General features: G+C 44.1%; 1 protein-coding gene across 3 annotated transcripts in view; it reads left to right on the forward strand.

Annotated features, from left to right (window-relative positions):
* The window catches only part of BACH2 (BTB domain and CNC homolog 2), a 190,106-nt gene that overhangs the window by 40,806 nt on the left and 132,811 nt on the right, over positions 1-16,489 (forward strand). For all 3 annotated transcript variants that reach the window (XM_061460282.1, XM_061460281.1, XM_061460283.1), the window contains exon 2: positions 2,257-2,343. The gene's annotated coding sequence lies outside the window, so the exon portion shown is untranslated. The remainder of the gene's footprint in view (positions 1-2,256; positions 2,344-16,489) is intronic.

Below are 16,489 nucleotides of genomic sequence, written 5' to 3' on the forward strand. Positions count from 1 at the left end.
GTAGAGCCCTAGCCCTGGGCTGATGCCCTGTTCAGCATCTTGATTTTTCCTCACTGTTTGGTGTTTAGCCCTGGGCTTTTATTTATGGCACACTACACATAAACTGAAGAAGATTGTCTTTTCCTCACAAACTTGTTCTGTTTATCAGTGTCAGGCTTGAGGGTTTAACAAATAATTTGGGAAGCATTGCCGCATCTTTACAGGAAGAGAATTAAAACAAGAGGACAAAGGATCTTGAGGATCTTACAGCCTTGCTGCTGAGATGTCTGCACACCACATAGTGTTTCATATGCTGAGAGTATAGTTCTCTTTGCTGTGACTGTTCATTAGTTTTGCTTGAGAGAAGCCGGGATTTCAGGTTGGTTAGGAACTCGCCATTAATGGCCACTTGGGAAATGCTGGGTTTAAATGACTGGAGCAGTGCTGCATTGGAGCAGTGTGTCAGCTCTCCAAGGCATGGCTCATCTGCCCGAGTGCTGAGCGGGGTGGCAGGGAGTGGCAGGGTGGCTGTGGTCTTCACTGTTAACATCTGTCAGAGTTGTCCTCCTCTTTTATCTATAGCCCTGATGCTCAGCTCAGGTCTGTCCCATGTGCCAAGCGTGGCAGGAGAGGGTGAAGTGAACCGCTGTAGGCAGCGCTTGCTCACCACATTTTCTTCCCTTTTCAGTGCTTCACTCATCAATGTTCTCTCTGTACACCAAAGAAAAAAAGCAGGAAGCAGACAAATGGTGAACAGTGTCCACCAGTGTTGTAGAGGCTTGAATATGATTCATTGGCAGTGCTGTGGCTGCACAGCCACTGTGCAGCTCTCGGTGATGTTCTTTCCTTATCCTACCTCCAATTTTCCATCCCCATTAAGTGAAATTTCTTGTTCTTATGTATATTTCCCTGTCACCCCCTAGCCCAGCTCTTGGCTGCTCTGTGTTGAGTATGGATGGCTCCACGCTGCTGGGGCTGTGGCAGGGAGGTCACCTGGAACAGGAGAGAGCTTCAGTCCATGTCCTTGCTCGGGAAATGGCCCAGCCTGGTTGGGAGCAGATGCCAGAGGCAAAGGCTACCTCTCTTCTCCTCAGCCCTGGGCTTGACCATACTCTTTGCTTTGTGTGGCAGGCACATGGCTAGTCTGAAGTTTAAACTCTCTGCTGCCGGAATTTGTTGAGTCTTTCCAACCACTTTCTCAGGAATAGCTCAGTCAGACCACTGTGACTGAAAGCTTGACACAGAACTTTCTGGCAGACATCCATGTTGATGATGGACAGAGTATGCCAAATGCCCGAGCCCTGAAATAGCAGGAAGGGTGTCACAGCCATATCCCCTAGCCCATGCTGCGTGGCTGTGTTTAATTCATGTGCCCTTCTGAAGGTGGGCAAGAGATCACGTACAGATTGTTGAGTTGCATCTCCTTATGTGGTTTGTTTTGTTCCCTTTCAGAGAAAGCAATGAAATACTGACATTGATGGCATTTCCAGTCCTGAAAATCCAGTGGCATTCTTTCTTTACTTACGATGTGTCTTCTGGCCATTCAGGGAGGCTGGTGGGTTTTTTAGAGGTTGGATCTTCAGTTGGGTTTTTACCATATGGGCCTTTTTTTCTTCCTTATTTAAGTGTGGAAATTTCTTATGTGAGGTGTACATTTTGTTTTATTGGTGTATTGGTAGGAGAATTTGACACTGAAACTTAAAGCTACTAATATGTGAACTGAGAAGTAAACACAGACCCTTCAAGAATTTTAAGTGGAGTTACTGCAGAAATAGTGTTGTAGGTGCAAAGTTCAGGGAAACTGTAGATTAAGTAATCAATGTAATTTTGCATGTATTTTTACATTGCTGCTGTGGTGGTTATTAGTGGCATGTATTTACTGTTGAAACTGAAAGAAACTTAAGTAGCTCTCTCTTCTCTCGTATTTCTGCTTTTGGTACACTGAATGTCTGCTTGGCACTGGTCCTGGTGCTGCCAGGCAGGAGAGGGCAGAGGATTTGGGTGCAGGAGAACTGCATTGTCCTGCAACGAACACTTGCAAGAACTGCAAGTGATGGGCTGTGGTACCGTGGCTGCCCCCCAGATTTTCTCTGTCACTTCTATTTGGTCAGTGTGAATTTTGGGGAAAGGGCTTCTTTCTTGTGTAACATCTTCATGAAACGTGGCAGAAAACAGAAGACCTAAATATCTTCTGGGAAAGCCAACCGCTGTAACGCGAATAACAGATAATTGTGCACAATAAATGAATTTTCTCTTTTTGTGTTGTTTTTCACACAGAGCGATGAGGCAAGAGAGAAGTTTTTAAAAACTGAAAAATGTGATTGCGTAAACATCGTTGTTGGCAGGCGGACTGGGTGGATTCAGGTAATGACGTGACACTGCTTTTTATTATGCTTTATAAACTGGCTAGGGTTCAGGCTGACAGTAGCCTTTTGTCAGGGACTGAGGTGTAGAGGAAAGTGACAAGAGGTATGACAAGAAACGGTGGCTGGCTGTTACATTAATTCAGACCAGGCAATGGGGTGTGAGTGTTCCCCCAGCATGGGTGAATGCTGAATAGGACAGCGTTGCTGGGACTGCAGTAGCTTCTTTCCTTATGTCTGTCTGTTGAATCTGAGGCTGTGAGATGGTTGCTTGGTTTTTTGTTTGTTTTTATTTTTTTAGATAAGTTTTTTTTACCCTAATAGATTCTCCAATTCAGCCTCTTACAGCCCCATCAGTGCAGGTGGGGAAGCTCCATGCCTGTTCTGTGGAGGAAGGTCAAATGATTAGCTGTCCCTTCAGACTGTAAAGCTCTGAAGCTATGAATATTTCCCTTGAATTCCCTCTTTTAAAAGGTTTCTGGATCAGAGCAGATCATTATCTGCTAAAAGACCCAGACCTAGACCTTTAATGCTTTTAGAGGACTACCACTGGTTGTTTTGTGTGTGAACGAAGACATAGAGAAACCTAATGTGTGCTGTTTAAACATGCTACTAATATGTTTGTAACAACCTTATCTTAAAATAATGGACTTTTAACATATTTAGGTCCTGGTTTGTAGGCAATGTAAGTTGCTAGCTTAAATGCATCTCTTATGTTTTTAATTGTTTTATTTCCCTCACTGAGGGGGAGTGGAAGATAAAGTGGGGGAAGTTTACAGTGCTAAATTGCGCTCGATGTTTGTAATTGGGGTCAGATCCTATCCTCAAACTTCTTAGGCAGTCCCAGTGAAGTCATCAGGCTTTTCACAAGCATATGGGTTTTCCTCTCATGTATTTGATTCCAGGATAAGGGCCTACAGTGTGCTTTTTCTGTGAGCTGATTTCTCACATATATGAGGAGATTTGGAAAACAAGTATCTTTTTCAAAGTAGGCTCTTGGTTTCCAGCACTGATTGGAGAAGTTCTGCAGTATTTTACTGAGAAGCAGATGAGCAGAGCTAGTTGCCTTAGACTGAGCTGGTTTTAACTGGCGAGTCCTTTGCATTTTCTTTGTTAGTTCCAAGTGGGAAAAATGCAGTTGTGGCTTTGCATTGCTGTTGTCATGACCAAGAAGGACGTTTAAAGCATGTGAATGGATGCTTTAAACACCCATTTGATATTTCCTAGAGCCAGCTTCTTTTTAGTATTAAATTGCATACTCTGGGAAGATAGTTGCTGTATCAACACTGGTATAATGACACATTATTAAAAAATCAATATCCAGTCATAGAAATGAGTCCTGGTGTAAGCAGTTGGGTGCTTACAGCTGCGATTTGTATGTATTTGCAAATGTAATGGGCTTTTTTTTCTTGTAGCACTGGTAACTTGGATAAACACTGTATGTGTGACTCATTGCAGAGTATAAACTTATTTTAAAGGAGCAAGTGTGGGATTTGCTTAATATCCTATTGCTTACATCCTTGAATACTTGCATTAGGTCATGAGTAATCTTAAATTGGCCAACCTGAGAGGAAAATTACTGTTGATGTCCCATAGGTGACTTCAGAAATAAACAGAAGGATGAAAGTGCTTCAAAAACATAAATAGTAGTTAGAATTCATAAAATCATAAGCATATGGCACAAGGTCTTCTAAAATATTACAATTGAAAGCTTTTTTATAGTTTCAGATAGAACTTGTTTAGTTATCACAGGAAAAGTAAATATTTTCGTTCATTTTCTTTAGAGCTCTCTTGTTCCATTCCCCTTTCTTTTTCTCTTTTTCTCCTTCCGCCCCCCCACCCCCCCCACCCCCCCCCCCCCCGAATCTTCTTAATTTGGTGGGAATGGGGAACCAGCCCCAAATGTGCCTAGAAGGCCCTACTTGGGAGCAGGAGATAACACTGGTAATTGTCCTTCTGTTGTTAGGTTCATTCTTGAAGTCCTCCTGCAGTGTCGGCATGGAGTTGATGTAATCCAAACTGAACATTCCCTGTGCGCATGTGTGCGTGAGTGAGATGCAGTGGGCACTGCAGTGGCTCCTGGACTGGTCAAGAGCACACCTATATTTTTAACATGGTACCCCAAGCACTGGTCATGAAGGATGCGATCCCTCTGTGTGTGTGTGCATGGGGGGTAGCACAGTGTAGCATCCCTGCTCTCCCTACTCTTCTGCCATACCTTTGGTGGGGCAGCCCTGGTCCCCAGCCCTTTGGGCATTGCAGTGGGGAGGTCAGGCTGTTGCTGAAGGGAAGTGAAGGAGAAAGACGAGGAGCAGAGGAGTGGGGGGCCGGGTGGGGAGGGGTTGCTGGGGAGGAAAACACAGCTCCAGAGGGAAATACTCTGTGCTTTGCAGTTGCTTGTGTGGATAGAAACCAGATGGTGCGCTGGAACACCCGCTCGCTTGGGCGGCGGCGGAGCCAAACATATGGTTAATGGTTAGGAGAAAGAGCTTTGCGAGCCAGGGCTTTGCTGACTGCCTCGCATTACAGATTGTTGCAGTGTGTCATTACATTGCCAAACTAAGTGCTTAATACCCACTGCGGGCGCTGGGCAGGCATTTGCAGGGAGGATGCTGAGGCTCCCTGGGTAGGGTAGGAGGCTGACATCACGTGCGTCCCCCTGCCACACCTCCCCACGCCTTGTTTTCCCACTGGAAATGCTGTAAATCTCCCCTTTTACAAGCTAAAAGCCTACAGCAGGCAATTTTCCTGTTCTGTGTGTCTTTAATCCGTTTATTTCCAACAGCATAGGGTTGGTTTTGCCTCTTTTTTGTGCCTGTTTTATTTGGTCCCCAAGCAGCCAAGTTCACCTAGGCTGCAGCACTGCACTTACATGCTCAGTTCTGGGATCTTTGGGCGACACCAGACCCATGTTATCTAAGGAACTGCTGAGCTCATTCATCTCCTTTTCACGGCCCGCTTCCTTTTATTTTTAGCCAAATCCGTCAGGCCTGACAGGCGGGTAATTTGAGCCAGAGAAAGGGCAAGGCTCCAGGTCCTTTCCACAAAGCAATTCTTCTCCTCCCTCCTGGGAAGGCTCCAAACTTGGCCTGCTCCAGGCAGATGGATTTGTTGAGTCATGTGAGATCATTTACACAAAAACACAGCGAGGCAGTGAAAAGGAAAAAAAAAAAAAAGGGAAAAGAAAAAAGAGAAAAGGTGAGGGGCGGGGGGGAGGAAGGAGGGTGGGAGAGCGTGCGCTGCCGGGGCTGCTGCAAGCGTAGGAAATGTGCTGCGAGGCAGCTAGACAGAGGAATGCAGCAGATTCATTCTTGTATAAGGTAATGTCTCGTTTACAGTACAGGGTGGAGCCAGCACAGAAGAGAAATCACTCAAACGCAGATTACTCATTTAAAACAAAAATTTTCCTTAAAAATAAATAAATATAATAATAATAAAAACTAACAACCCAAGCAACAAGCAAGCCGTGTGCACGGGTGCGCAACAAAGGCAGTGTTGTTGACAGCACCGGGTTACAGTAGCGGTAAACTCCAGGCTGGGAGGTTGCTGGAAAATGAGTTTGCTCTGTGATGCAACCGGAGTTTGCTTTGTCTGGCCGCCAGCACGAGCAGGGCGGTGGGGACGGGGAGGCCAGTGGCGGTGGCAGCAGCAGCGTGCTTCGCTCCGTCCAGGGATGGTTTCAGGCGGCGGGGCGGGATGGAGGGAGCAATGCAGGATCCCGAGCAGGCAGGTTGGGTTGGGGCATCAATGACAGCAAAAATGGGGATGTGTGTGCACAGAGGGGGTGGGGGAGAGCCTCTTCTTGTTTTGGTTTTGAACTGGTTATGGCATGATCTTCATTACATCAGGGAGTAGATTGCGTTTTTTCAGTTGAATGTTGATTTGATTACCGTTTGCAACCTAAGGTAACCCCAGCATGTTGGTTTTGGTTTTTTTAAGTGGGTGGTAAGAGAGAACATCAAACTTGGGGCTTTTCAGATCTTGATGCATCCCGGAGAATTAGGTTGGGGTAATTTATGCAGTGTTCTAACGAGTTGTGTTCAAGCCTTTAAATAGACATGGACTGTATTTAAATATTGTTAACATAACTTCCAGTTACTCCACTTTTCTCAGTAAGGCAATATCTGAATATTAGTGTTTTGTCCCAGTGGTGATTAAAAATCAGAGTAGGAGCGGAAACTGGATCTGGAAATTGGTGGAAAACATGCGCAATCAAACAAGTCCTATACAAAGCATTTCATTAAATTCTCAGCTGCAGTTAAGGAACTCGTGGGAGCATGTAAATGTGGGTTTGTATTTTAACTTGACCCTTCCCCCTGCTGAGCAGCATCTTCCACAGGGGTGTCCGCTGAGTTGCTTTCCTTTGGGGAGGGCTTGTCTGGAGCCTGTCTCCCTCTGCCTGACCGTATTTTCTCCTTTTTCTCCTCCTCCTTCTACTTACACCTTTGTGTGCAAGACAGCTAGCTTTCCCCGTCTTCTTGCCCTGCCAGGCTGTGCTGCTGAGCACGTTTGGCGTGGGGAGAGCCTCCATTTCTCGCACTTAAGAGTTTTCTCACTTGGTGGAAACCTTTTGTCTTCTCTGTCTCTTGATTGGGCTGCCTCGTTAATTATGTTGAAGGAGCACTTGGCAGCACCCCGAGTCCCAGCTGGGGTCCCACACTGCACAAACCCACAACCAGGTCCCTGCCTGCCCTCAGTTTATGGCTGGTGTACTGCGTGAGAATCAGCGGAGGGGTAAAAGTACAAGGATGAGAAGTACAGACAGGTTTGGGACCTAGGTCATGCAATAAGCTGTGGCTGTGACACAGCAGCTTTTAATGAGGGATGGCTGTAGATTGCTCTGAGATCCTCGGAAGGGTCCCAGAAAAAGACAGCATTGTTATTTATTCTGTTTATTCTGTTTGCATAGTTACTGTAACTTTCTTTTCCTTCTTCCCCAAAATACGTAATTATCCTACATGTTCTGTTGCTGTGAGCAACATTTCCCGTAGTTACCCAGAGCTGCAATTCCAGTTAAATTCTCACTTTATAAAGCTAATCTCTCAGCAGTGGCTGTGCAATTTCCAAAAGACATTTGTGAGGAGCCAAAGTTTTAACGATTTTTTGTTTTAGTGGACAATTCTGCATGACCCTCTGTTAACTGTTCATGTTCATTGTCAGTTGAGAGCTCAGTAGCTTCATCTCTGTGTATGAATGACACTTACAAGACTTGCAGGTTTTTTGAGTTCCCCTGCAGGGTGCCCCACTCCTCAGTATCTCCTTTTCCCACTCCAGAGATGCTGCATGTGTGGCTTTTTGCATCTTTGTGTCAGTCAGCCAGACTGACTAGACAGGTTTCGGGAACTGTTCATGACCTGACTGTCGGGAAAATCAACCTTATTCTTCCTTCCCCCTCTTTCATGGCGGCTCAACTTCCTCCCCTTCTTCTAAAAGTGTATTGTCTATCAGATGCTATCAGGCCCGTAACTCTCTTATCTCGCTTCTCCTATCGTTTCTATTCTTCTGCTCCTGCTGCCTCTTCCTCTATCTTATGATAAGACCAGAAATTTCTCTGCTGCTGGCATTTTCCCTCTGCACACATACTGTGGCGCTGCCTCCTTCGGGATCCGAGGAAGGATAAGTTTGGAGTTTGCACGTGTTGTGTCATGTTCTGTGCTTGACTTCAAACTGCACAGGTAGAGGGCATCATCTAGGGTAATTTCTCTTTCATTGCTGCCTTAAGCAACCAGCTCTCTCCACTGAGGTTGGAGAATGAACAGGAGGTCCTTGGTGCATCCCTCACCAGAGTGGCAGAGAGAGGCATTAAGGATCTCCTGCTGAGGTTGCTCTTTCCATAGCGATGCACCCCATAGCCAGGGTTTTGCTTGCTTTCCTCCAGTTGTGAGAGCACTGTATTTCCTTTCAAAGACCTTATTCTGTGCCCAGATTGTATTACCTTCCTTGATCTGAAGTTATGCTAAGGAGAGAAGCTCTGGGAGCGAGGTAACCCTCTGCATTTGAGCTCAAATTATCGTGCTTGACAGGATCAGATAGCAATTCCCTCCTACAGAAAACTTGGGCAAGCTTTATAAGTTGCTGCAGTGATATCTAAGGTGAGCAGGTTGGTGACCTGCTTGTGTCACAAACATTTGTTTATGGGACTTAAGAAATAACCTCAAGATAAATAAATCTCTAGCCTGACAGCTTCCTCCTTACAGAAAATCATTGAAGCTGTGGTGCAGTGGTGATAATTTCCTCTTCTTCATGTATGCATCTACAGGGTGTGCTAGGGGGAGAGGTGAGATTTGTTCTAAATAGGTTAATCTAAATTTCTGCGGAGCTTTATAAGGCATTACATCTGTAAAGTTTTCTCATCCAGCAATGAACTGGTGCAACAGTGAAGTGCGGGACTGTTTGTAACGTATTCAGAAACCTAGCTGTTTTCTGGTTGCGGCCAAATCCCATTAACTGTGATTTCCCTGCTTCCTTTTTCCTCCTGTCGAGCCTTATGGATAGTGGCTTCTCTTAACAGCTTGTTTGGAGAATCTGCTCCGAAAATCTCCCAGCCGCTCCTCTCCTCTCAAAGGAAGGGAAACTCTGGGAGCAGCTTATCACCTGCTCATCAGCTGACTTCCATTTCTGCTACAAAGTCTCTGTCGGCCTTACACCAAACAAGCTTAAATCTCTCTTCCATTCGGTCGAGCACAGCAGAGGTAGAAGTCCTTTTGGAGTTCAAACTTTGCCTGTTGATTTAGTGAGACCTCAATCCAGACAGCACAGCATGTATAAAATTGGCTTCTTTAATTCCCTTGGAGCATCCTTAGGGATCCTTGAGAGTTGTCTTGAGAGTTTCTAGTGAGGATGTGTGAGCACCCTCTGACACTGCTCTTGCAGTAGCAAGTTTTTCAAGTCTATGTTAAAAAAATACCAAGTTATTTTAAGGCTCTGTTCACTCCATTAGCTTTTCACTCATAGTTCCTGTAGCGTTACTAACTGCAAACGTGATCCTTTATTTCTTTTGCCTTGATTCTGTTATAAACTAAATTGGTGTTGGTAAAAGTCACTTCTGATCACATGCTGTAAAAAAATTTTTTTTTTTAACCTGTTTGTAGCCTTTGTGCAATTAAGAAGTACATACTGTTGGTCCTTGATAAATTCATTCATGTTTAATAGGTATTTGTGGGTCATATTTGGCTTTAAGTGGCTGTATTATGGCTCTTGATGCATTTTGGTGGCTGCCTTCAGATGTATGTATGGAGCGATCAGACACTGTGGTTACTCATACCAGTTGTTTTCCTGTGTCCATACTGAGCTGTGTGTGTTACAGAAATATTTTTAGTTACAGTCTTGTCAGATTTGTTTAAGGAAAGGAGATGTCTTTATTTTTCAGAGATGTTGTTGTTGTTGTTCAGTGATCTGTGAGTGAATGAAATTATATTAATGTTTTCTTCTCAGTTGATCAAATTCTTAATGCTACTTTTGAAAGTAATAGTGAGCCTTTCATCTTAAGACTTGCTTTTGCAGACGTAGAGCAATTTATCTTTTGTATCTGCTTCTCTAATTGCAGCTTGTAAAGACCCTTAAGAGTCCTGCTAGTCAACAATTTCCTTACTTCAACCAGTGAAAAATCAGATTTAAAATGCATTTTACCTGACTCTCAGTTCCACATTTAATCCCTCTTGGTTACTATGGTCACAGCATAAATAAATACATTTGATAGCTTACTTGATCATGCAAATGTTGCATGGCTTTCTCCTTCATCAGCATTCTCCTTTTGTCAAGGATATCTGCTGTCATAGAGCCCCAAGATGTTGATTAGGTAAGAGGGAATGCCGTATATGGGAAAATAAGCCAGCACCCACAAGGTAGCTTTTGACTAGAAAATAGTGAGATTTCTGTAGCAAGTTCAGCATGTTGTTTTCTATTTGAATACTTTTTTGAAATTAATAATAAAATATTAGAAAATAAAGTTGTCATGCCTTCTGGGAGGATGGCATAAATAATTAATATGAGATATCTGTCTTCTCATTTTTGGGTTGATTGCTTACTGGCTTCCACATAGTTCCAGGAATGGGGGTTTGAAGGCCCTGCAGTTGGCTTGGACTGTGCCAGACCAGCTCAGACTTGTTGCTGCCCTTCTCGTTGCTGTTCACTGTGATTAACGATGTCTGGATGGATGGCAGAACACAGATGGTGATGACAAAATACTTGTCTTCTCCTTGGATGCGCCACTTAAGTGCAAGCATCAGTGAAGCCTCTTCTGCAACCTGGTGATACTAGAAGGAACAGGACCACATGCTGTTCCTGGGGGGAACAATCTCAGGTGGGTAGTACTGCACTGCTACACGAGGGTATGCATGGCGCAGCCAGACTCGCTCAGCTGTGCTTTTTGAGAGTGAGAGGTTAAAAGGACAGGGGTAAACCACGGTCTGAAGCAGACTCTTGGGTGACACTCATTTGGTTACGCAGCTCAAGTGCAGCAAGAGTTTCAGCCTGCCCACGGTCTGACAGCCACACACCCGGTGGGAAGTTATTTTTCTGCTGGGTTTTGCCCCTTGTGAGTGTTGTCATCGTAAATAACAGCAAATAAAGGGTCGGAGGCTTATGGGGCATCATGGCCTGTTCACTGTTGAAAATAAATCTTCTTTGATTAATTTTCTGTGGGGCAAAGGGGAGGAGGAGTTCATGCCCTAAACTCTGGAGAATTTTTAGTATTTAATGCTAATTTTAACCCTGATGCAGCAGTGAGTTAAGTAGAGCTCAAAGCGCTGCATTTAGCTTTCATCAGGGTATGTCGGATGGCGTTGCTGCGGGGGGTATGACAGCGGGGAGTTCCCACATGCATGCAGTGGTACTTCTAGAAGAACTAAAGGTCGGTATTTCCAGTCAGAAGCGGAGAAGCACGGACTTGGTGACACATAATTTTGATTTTTGGTACAGTAGGTGGCAGGAGAGACAAAGCGACAGCTTGGCTAAGGTAGCTGCTTGTCCACTTGCCACAACAACAAATGAAGGCCTCACCATGTCTACACCCAATACCCTGGGAAAAAAGTGGCATTGCAGTGCCAGGTGCTTTTGTGAGGTCTGTCATCTGGTGTGATAAACATGAGGACCTAAGATGATGGGAATGTCAGGCACATATTGCAATGCCAGTGTTAAGCGCCACACTTCACGCTGTGTTTTGTGTTTCTACAATGTCTACTACTAGGCGTCAGGGACTAAAGGTTTCATGGCAGCCTAAGCCAGTCCCAGTTATGGCTGTTCATTCTCTTTCTTGTCTGACAATGTCCTTAGCCAGGACATTCCCCATTCCCTCTTGCACCACTGTTGGCATTTATAAAACCATACAGTGAGCTGCTTAATGGGGTCAGTCCAGCCAACAATTAACTCAACTAAAGATGTGGTTGGGTTTTGTGCAAATTAGCAGGACCATATCAACTTGTGCTCATGTAACTAAGGTTCAGGCAGAGGAGCAAGTGATATTAAAAATGGACTGATGGCTTCAGTCTGCAGTAGAGTTGCACCCTTTATCTACCACCCTCGTCAAACGGGGTGGAAGAGATACTTCTTTAATACATAGTGAAGTAGATGATGGAAACTTCTCTGAAACAACATCTGATATTCTTGGACTTCTGATCTGCAGTCACATAAAGTAACCTTAAAAGCTGAAAAATATTTCCTTTCTAAGCATACAAGTCTTTCCTAATGGAGAGACAAGCTGAAGAAGTGAAATTAGTCGTGTTTCCCCTTCTGCCTCTTAGACATATGTCTCCTTTTTAAAGGTGAAAGGGATGTTCCTTGTCCCACTTCAGTTAAGATGAACATTGTTTCCTTTCTTATTTATGGGAGATTTGGCCTCCCATTGCATGCAAGGACAAAATCTGGTCTATGGTGCATGTGTAACTTCAGCAAAGTCAATGAGGTTGCATTTGTAAAACAGGTAGTAATTTGGCTCAGGGTTTGTAACTGGAGAAAGGAAGCACTTTTGTCCATTGATTTATGGGAAAGTAGTGTGTGGCTAAAATAGGTCCACCCATTTGCTGTGTGTTTTTTCCAAGGATTGTTCTCTGAAGGACTTTTGGTTTTAATGGAAATAGCTTCATTGTGTAGGTCTGCCAGAGGGCACTGAATTTGCCTTACAGCCAGAAAGAGCAGGCAGTATTTGATTCATACTTGTGAGAGTAACCTTTACTAGATGCACCAGCTTCCAGTGATGACTTTAGTCCTACTTTTATAGGTACTTGGGCATAAACTTTGAATGCTGGCATATCAAAACATGCAGCTGTATGGTAGCCTGAATTCTGCGTGTTTATTTGATGTGAAGCCCTGTTGAGCAACTTGTCTTCATTAGTTGTATTCTGTTTCTGTGCCCACTGGTTTAAAAAGGTTTTTGTCAGCATTTTGTCAATATGTTACTGTTGTTTTTTTGTCATTGAAGGTGACTGAGAATTGATCTGGTGTTGAAGTTTTAAACTATGGGTGTAACATAGTGGCAAGTATAGCCATATATTTGTCATTGTACGCAGTTACAATATATAGTGTTTAGGTACTTGCTTGGTTGTCTTTGCTGGAGAGCTTGACTGCCCCATAATAGAACCTTAGTGCTTCTGGGCATAGAATTATAGAATCATAGAATTGTTTAGGTTGGGTCAGCTTCAAGATCATCAAGTCCAAATGTTAGCCTAGCACTGCCAAGTCCACCACCACCAAATAATGTCCGTAAGTGCCACATCTACATGTCTTTTAAATACCTCCAGGGATGGTAACTCCACCACTTCCCTGGGCAGCCTGTTCCAGTGCTTGACAACTGGTTCGATAAAGAAATATTTCCTAATATCCAATCTAAACCAGTCCTTGTAAATCTCAAAGAGGATAAAATGGCATGCTCATGCTGATGAGAAATGCAAGTAGGAGCACAGTGATTTATTGAAGGTCATTAAGGAAACCTGAAAGGTTAGGATCTAGGTCTCTTCACCCCACCCCAGGAAGCTGAATCTCTGTGATGTCTAGCATGATGAAGTGTACTTCCTTTCCCCTGAGAAACATGAGACTCTTCCCACTGGAAAAAATACCTGTTCTTATCACGGGAGGCATGGGCACACATTTACAAATTCTGAACTAAGTTTAAGACTCATTACCATGAAAGCATGCACATTTAGAGGCACACATTTACAGCTAGTTGTATCTGTAGCATGCAGTATTAAAAGGGGAAATGGTCTGAGGGGCACAAACAGCAGTTAGTAGCTACTCTGTTGTTGCTTTACATACAACTTGAAGAGTTTAGTAGCTGGACAAGAGGAGAGAACTGGGTATACACCGAGCTTAAGCAGCTTTTGGGCTGCTCCATCATTGCATCCATAGGCTGCAAGGACAGGTAGGTTCTTTCTGACAGCAAAGCTATTTGTAAAGAATGGGTCCATGTTGGCCAAATATTCTTTAAATAGGCTAGTATCTTGCAGATATTGATATAAATTGTATGGCTGGAAGTATTTGTTTCTGTAACCACATTGACTGTGAAGTGCTCTGCTTGGTGAAGAGGATAAGGAAGGAGTTCCTGTTATTTTAAAGCAGTAGCTGTCTGAGGATTAATTATGAAAAACATGCCAAGTTGAAATACTCATTTTTTTAAATGAATTTCCATAAGCAGCTCATAGGCAGTGCTGGGAGAAGTCTGACTGCACTTTAATGTAGATACCTGGATTGGTGATTAGGAAAAGATTGTTAAACAACTGGAATTTAAATACCGGTATGGCTTCATTGTAGTAATTTCCCCAAAGGCACATTGGTAATTCTGCTAAATAGAGAGTTTAATAGACTTTAATAATGTGTACTTTGGAGACCCTATACACAAAGGAATGATGCATAAAACATTCATTACAGTAAACTGCTACCTTTACATGTAACAAGAAATCTGTTGAAACAAAACTGGCGCGTTGTGTGCGGGAGTGCATCGTGGGGTGTTAATGGACAGAAGTCATTATCTCCACCTTGCCTGTTATTTCACCTGTTGTGATTGAGGTAGCAGCCCATATTGTTTTACCTAGCAGTGAATGAATTAGCCAATGTAGACATGAGTTTATATTCTGAGAAGCCCTTTGCTGGCAGGAGGGCCGTGGTGGTTCACGGGGCTTTGTTTTCTTTTGATGCGCTCATTCGGTGTCAAGAGAAGAGATGCCTGGTAGGAAACGTGGAATAACCCCATTTGAAAGAGAATAATAAGGAATAACAGAAAAGCAACCTTAGCACACGGCTCAAAGCGAGTTTAGTGTTGGATTTTGATTTGATTTCACTGTGCTGCTGCTGCTGCTTTGGGCCCTGCTGGAGAACAGGCACGAAGGAGGAAGGAACAGATGCTTTTGGTAGAACAGTAGGGCATTTATCTCTTTTAATGAGGTAACATCATTAGTGCTGACAAAGTGCTGCAAATCAATACGTGTAATGGACTGCTGCTGTCTTTCAGTAGCACGCGGATTGTTGTACTTCTGAGAATTCAAATTTGCTGAATCACAGGTCAGGCTTTATCTCCTGTCTGATGCTGGTTTTGGGGGGCTCATTTAACCATTTTGTTTCCCTCCACTCTCTAATCTATGCTTTTGATCTCTGAGAACTGAAGCATACCTCCAGGATAAGCGCTGGGGCGTGCAGAAGTGTACCGATTTTGAGAGCATGGGAGCGCATTGAAATGCTGCATACGTCTATTGTGGTGCAAGGACCTTCTCGTTAACAGGAAAGGCTGACGTTACTGATGTCTATTTGAGCCTGATTCCTTCTGCCTGAAATGGCTGCAGGTTTTGTTTTGGGTGTGGGTTTTGGGTTGTTTGGTTTCCCCCCACCCCTTGTCCTCTGCTTTGCTTCCTTTAGAGCAGTGGTTACGCTACTGGTGTGGTGTCTGTCAGCCACACTAATCATGTCAGCTGGTGGCACTGATGACCCTGGCATTCCTCAACAAAGAGCTGCAGAAGAAAGGAGGGAGTAAGGTGGCTGCTGTGTTGGACAAGGGGCAACAGCGAGTGGGGGGAAATCTGCAGGTCAAAGCATTTCTCTGTACAAAATCCATTGGTGTAAAAATTGTATGCACGGTGACCGAGGGAAGAAATGATGGATGTCAGTGGAGATCCATCCTTTATTCATCCCTTTTCAGATGGCAAACATGACAGCACATAACTATAATAGGATGAAAATAGCAAAAAAGCCCAGCAAAACTAATCTAAATTTGAAAAAGCCTGGAGGCTTTAATACTGTCTCTGTTAAAAATCGCTCAATCCCCCCAGAACTCGCATCAAAACCAGGGCCACCTGCACCACAAAGGCAACATAACCTAAACGTTTCAGGTACGCTGTCTATTTATCGGAGGGTCCAGCAGTGACACTTGGGTGCCCATGCTGGTTCCAGGAAAAGAGCCTGTCAGTAAAAAAAGATTCATCTGAATAGATCACGCACGTCACAAAAAAAGTGGTTCCTCTTTCTTTTTTTGTCTGCATGCCCCTCCCACCCTGGGCTTCCCAGCACCTGCTTGTGGTAAAATAATATAAACAGAATTGCAAGATTCCTCAGCATTAGATGTTGCCTGACAGCTCCAGCTAAGCACTGCCAGCTCATCTGGTTTTCTCTCATTATTTTTGTTTCTTGATCCCTGACACACATCCAGCGAGCCTCTGCAGCATCCCGAGGTGGTACCATACCTGGTGGAAGACCTCCATGTCTTTTTGCCCTCCCATGATCTGAAAATCAGTCATGCTTGCCAGAGCTGATAGGAATCCAGGGTTGTATCTTGTGGCCCACCCCTTTCATGTAACCCTCAGCTGGTGGAGCCACATACTAGCATGTACTGAAGTACCATCCAGTAGTAACACTTTGGAGCACAGGTTTGGATCCATTGTTAATACTTGTTGCTATTGTAAAATTTAGTTGGTGTTCCCGCTGGAGAGATCAGAGGGGTATGCTCCAGTGACACCCAGGGTACAAGCAGCATTCCTCAGTGCTGAAATGAGAGTGTCGTTCTTGCAAAGTGGCAATCTCACTAGCAGTTTGTTGCCTCCTCACGCTCTCGACTGTCTTCAACTAGCAGAAAGTAATGGCCAACAGATGTAGAAAAGGTATCATCTTGGGAAAGCTCTGAAGACCTTATTTTTCTGGTTTTCCCTCATGCACCCCCAGAACATCCCTTG

This window comes from Pezoporus flaviventris, unplaced genomic scaffold, assembly GCF_033815535.1.
Source record: "Pezoporus flaviventris isolate CSIRO_AGI_PZ_B2104156 unplaced genomic scaffold, CSIRO_AGI_Pfla_v1 ptg000031l, whole genome shotgun sequence".
Taxonomy (NCBI): domain Eukaryota; kingdom Metazoa; phylum Chordata; class Aves; order Psittaciformes; family Psittacidae; genus Pezoporus; species Pezoporus flaviventris.